General features: G+C 41.9%; 1 pseudogene; it reads right to left on the bottom strand.

The window, feature by feature from the left end:
• Nucleotides 1-690: 690 nt before the first annotated feature.
• On the bottom strand, nt 691-1,769 carry LOC132646079 (speckle-type POZ protein-like; annotated as a pseudogene).
• Between the last annotated feature and the right edge of the window lie 3,627 nt (nt 1,770-5,396).

Genomic DNA, 5,396 nt, shown 5'->3' with positions numbered 1-5,396 from the left:
TTGACTTTCCTGAACATATAAATCAGATAAACCCACAAATGATTTTGATATTTTTATTCATTTTTTGTTTTATTTGTAAGGTTTGGAATACAAAGATGGATGTGTCCATGGAGGTAAGAAGGTGCCTCAGATCCTGTGTATGTCCAGTTACAGAGGGTTGAAACAATTTCTGTGTGTGCTGAGAAGCATCCAGTTGTCCTCTGCAAGAGAAACAGGTGCTCTTACCAACTGAGATATCACTCCTGTCCGTACAAACTGAGACTATAAAAAAGTCTTCTTTGTCCCTTCTCATATCATTACAGGTTCATGTTTGTTTTCCCCTTTGTTCTGATCCATCGGTCATGGGTTCTGATCAATCTAATCCAGACATGTTTCAGCCCAAAACATGCCTTGTTGAGATGTGTTTGTTGCAATCATTTAAGTTTAATCTCAGTTTCCAACTCATGGGACAACTATCAAACCAGTAGCAAAACAAAGTAGATACAAGGTAGAATAAACCTGAGTCCAGGGCTGTCCACCCAACCAGCATTCGACCTTCTTCCATCTGTTTCAAATCCTGAGCCACAACGGCGTGCTTCATAGACAGTGAATGCAACAGCCATACATAGTCTACTTGGGAGTTGCTGGTAAAAACAGTGGCTGTTGCTTCAGGAAGACAGGTGTAGGTCACAAGGAAGCAGGTGCTAGGATCTATCTCTTCAGGTGTTTAAGAGTGGTTTCCATGAAAGGCTTCTGTGCAGAAGCCAGGGCATGGAATGCTTCAGCCACCAAGTGGGGATGGAAATCTACCAAGATGTTCCAACCTGAGGTTTCAGAGACCTCAGAAGCATGAACGGTAATGAAATCCAGTGCCTGCATTTTCAGGTGCTCTGCACTGTGGAATTCAGCCAAGAGGAGCATGTGAGCAGCATTCTTCACTGAGAGGTCCCTGCAGATCGCATCCTCACACATGACTTTCAAGCACTCAGGCCACACCTGTCAGCAGCTGTCAGAACACCAGTGGCCATGGTGTTGAGTTTTGGTGCCTTCCCCGTGTAAATGAAGCCCATCATCTCCTTGAAGACTTGAGGCTCCAGGTCCTTGATCCCAACTCTGTTCTTTCGCCTCTCCTCCATGTCATGTTGAAACATGGCTCTGAAAACTGGGGAGCGAGCTGCTGAGATGGTCTTGTGAGCCCAGAATTCCTGACCAGACACCAAGAGGCAGCAGTCTGTGAAGTGTGAATTCTCCCACAGTGCTCCCAGCTCATCTGTCAAAGAGCACCTTGGAATGTTGATTGCAGATGTCTGTTGAGAAAGGCTGATGACATCTTGGCCTATACTCACCTTGCAAAAGAGTGTGAGCCTGCCATCAGGTAGTAGCCATTGGGCCTGGGACAGTAGGAACTCTCGAGGGATGAACTGTTTGAATCCCCAGTGTTGGTATGGCAGGAAACCCCTGACATTTTGGCTCTCCACATTATTTCTTTTCTCCCCATTGTCATCTAAGATCTAAAACTGGAACTTTGCCCAAGTGGGGCTCTTTGGACAGCTGAGCAATGCCAGGTAAACTGAAAGGTAATCTCTGCTTTCTTCATCAAACCCATTCTGGTATAATTTCAAACACCATTTTGTTTGGTCATTGTCTTCTGATGAGAAAACTGGACTGCTTATGACTTCACTCAATCCCTCCAGAGAAAAATGGAAGTTACTGATTGTCCACTTGTAGGAAAATGTCTTGATGGTGATATGTGTGGAGCCCCAGCTCTCAGCTGCCAGGTCCTCTGTCATTTCTGCTGTAGGTAGTTTAGAAATTAAACTGGATCAAAAGAAAAAAAAAGAGAGCTAGCATTATTTTCTCTTCACCATGCAGGACACAATTATAGAGAATTATTAAAATTTACTTTCAAATACACCTAGGTTCTCTATTCTATAACTTTGTAAGTTTGTATCTCTCTGAAAATATTTATCTAGATTTGAATATTAGTCAGAGAAGTTAGCACCAGTCACTAGCCACTGCTAAATTGTGTGTGTGTGTGTGTGTTGACTTTTAAGTCAATGGTATCTAGTTTGTGTTATCATATCCAACTTCTGAAGAGTGGAAAATATTAGAGACTCTCATTTACATGTGCTGTATTAGTCAGGGTCCTCTAGAGTAGCAATGAACAGAAGGAACTTTTTTCTATATATGCAGAAAGTGGAATTTTGACAATGACTTACAGACTGCAGTTCAGCTATTTCAATCATAGTTAAAGCCAGTACTCACTTAATCCACAAGGCTAAAAGTCTCAGGTGGTCTTCAGTATATGCTGTACTCCTGAATAAGTAGGCTCTAATGCCGGTGAAATGATCCACTTGCTATCACGTTGAGGTCGAGCAGGCAAAGACAAAGGTTTCCCTCTTTCATGTGCTTATATAAGCTTATGGCAGAAGGCGTGGCCTAATTAGAGGTGTGTGTTTTTCCTACCTCAAAAGTCTGTATTTGAATTGGGTCTGCGTACTTCATCTTAAGCAAAATATTCTAATAGGTGTGCTCTCCCAGTTTGAACTTTACTAAGTTCCAGAACTTATCGTATTGGAAGGGGGAAAAGGACATCAAAAGTGTGTTGGGCTTACCATGGTCAATGTTCCTTAAAAAAGGATGAAGGCAGTATCTCTCCAGCTATTGTTTACCTTTGTGATTGTGTTACACTCATCCCTGCCAGAGACAGAGAAAGGTGTTGTCTCTGTCTTGTAAGGGGTCTGAGTGTTCACAGCATGGAGGATGGGAGGAAGACCTTGTATATGCTGTGCAGGAAGCAGAGCCAGGAAGCTGTGAATGTGGGGTTCATTCTGCCTTTTATTCCAAACAGACCAGCAGTCTGTGTGATGGCTCCTCTCCGATTTTTTGCTGGTCTTATACTTTTCTCTCAGAGAATCATCCTTGGAAATATTTGCCCAGCTCTACTTGAGGGTGTGTTTATGAATATCCTAAAGTTTTCTCGATTCAATCATAGAATAGAAGTATTCAACACCTCATGTTCTGCATCCTCCCCTGGTGAATTCTGTCCATTCAACCTTAGAACTGCCATACTTGCTCTGCTAGGCTTTAGTACTGAGAGATTATACAGGTTTTCAAAGATTATTCAGGTTTCCAAGGGAGCAGCATATAGTCAACTCTACCCAGGATTGTGCTTTGTGATGTTTCCCATTCTGTAAAGTGATGTGTAAATGCTCCCTACATCTCTTTTCTCTTCTCAGTTCTTCACATCTGGGAGAGACTCACTAAGCTTAGAGAACACAGAAATAGTTTCTGTGATTCAATCAGCTCAGCAGTTCCCAGGCAGCTCTCTTGTGATTCTGGCTTCAATGCTGCCCATCCCTCAGTACAGCATAAATCAGTCAATTGCTTTCGATCCTTTGACTTTGGCTCTTGAGTTAGACGTCTTGTGTGTCTTTACTAAATGTTTCCCAGGTGGCTTTAGGTTTCACTTAACTGGTACCTGCTTTCTCAAATCTGTCATTTGGATGTTTGCAGGTGATCAATTCAAGCCACCTTCTTTGCAAGAAATGTGCTCGTAATTTTGCTTACTGAGCACAGAAGAGCATGATCCAAGAGAGTGGGAGCAGCCTCTTACAGGAGAGCTGCAATCCTCTGGATCAGGAAGCTTGGGCTCTGACCACAATGGTTTCTCAGTCTTGGAGTGAGAAAGGGGAAAGTGCTCTTTGTGGGATAGTTCTCTTTGAGAAATGACTGACAAAAGGAATTCAGGTTGTAATACCATGATCACGGGAAACTCAGAGTCCACCGCGATGACTCCATGCAAGACAGCTTCCTCATCCAATCCTAAATTTCCAAAACTGCGACTTCAAATTTCCCACAATTTTTCTTTTAAAAACCTAAGGTCTTTGTCTCCCAGTGCCACTCTTTGCTAACCAGCAGGGGTGACCCCATTGCCTAATGGTTAATAAATCTCTTGCTTTTGCAATGAGTAGGTTGGTCTGTGGGAGTTTCTGGGAAGGGAGCGATCTTGAACTACTGAGCTGTGAGACCTCAGGTCTTACATTTTTGGTTTGTTTGGCTGGGAAAGGGCATGCCCCTTCCCCAACCCTCATCAGACTGAACTCAGAGGTCGAGCTCGGAAAAGGTTACTCTGATTTCTGTTTTGCTTTGCTTGTTTCTGTCTTACTAATCTGTTTCTGTTTAGGCACCTATCTGGACCTTTTTTGGTCATCTGATCAGTCCTTGCAATAGACAGATTGGTCAGAATATCGCTTAACTGGGAACTGGAGGATGCTCCAGTTTGAGAGGCTAGGACCAGGATAGTCCTCCACCCATCTATTTCTTGTCAGAGTCCACCGCATTGAGGCAGTCTCTCATTTGAAATTCTGTGGTACCATCCTTAAGGGCGCCCTTGTCTAATTGCCTGTCTTGTTCTCTTTGTCTCTATCTTGTTGCCTCTTTGACTTTCTTGATGGACGACTTTATTATGGTACAGACTATGACTACACCCTTATCCCTCATCCTTGAGATATAGGGCACATAACCTTTCAGTTAAAGTTTAAAAAGAAAAATGACAAACTTTCTGTTCCTCAGAGTAGCCTACTTTTCAGGCTGGGATGGAGCTCAGAGAACTGGCTGGACAGAATGCTCACACCCTCAGAGTTGGCCTAAAACCTGCCTCCTCTGGCTGCTGAGCAGTAGTTCATCCCACCCCCTTCCTCCTTCCATCCCTCCTCCAATGGGCTTCAGTCAGAGGCCGGAGGGATGGAGCTACTTCTGGTTCTAAAACTTAAATTGTTTGCACTGATAAAATATGGTCTTATGGTTGTTCTCTGTAAATTCACTCCTAAAGAAGATACTTGGTTTTGATATTGCAAAAACTAGTTTTAAAAAATGTTTAGATACTTAAGGTGATAAAACATTTAAAGTTTATCAGGTTTTCAAAGCAATAGTAATTGGGCAGTCTAACAAAAACTTAAAATAGTTTCTTAACCCTTTGGGGACCTTGGTATTCATTTTATTACTTTTGCAAAGTAGAAACAAGCCATGATGTTTGAGGCAATTAAGAAAACTGCAGTTATTACAGTGTATCTTCTCAGGATGCTAAAGATCTATAAAATAATTTAGTATATTCTAGACTACTGAAAGAACCCATACAAAGGATTTTAATGAAAGTTTTTATGTTGTCTAAAAAGCAAGAGAGAAGGCAAAAAGACTGGAATAATAATAAAGAAAAAGATGTCAAAGAAAAGAATAGTTTGTCTAAAACAAAAATGTCTGATTAAGCCAGAGGAATGAAGCTATGTACCTGAAGGTAAATAGAATGGTGTAGAGGGTCTGTGTATGTATATAGGGCCAGGAGGCATATGAACATATGAATAATGTTTGTTTTGGTTCTTTATAACTGCAAGAATGATTTAAAAAAAATGTAAAAC

This window comes from Meriones unguiculatus, chromosome 10, assembly GCF_030254825.1.
Source record: "Meriones unguiculatus strain TT.TT164.6M chromosome 10, Bangor_MerUng_6.1, whole genome shotgun sequence".
Lineage (NCBI taxonomy): Eukaryota > Metazoa > Chordata > Mammalia > Rodentia > Muridae > Meriones > Meriones unguiculatus.
This window is presented reverse-complemented; position numbering and strand designations above follow the sequence as displayed.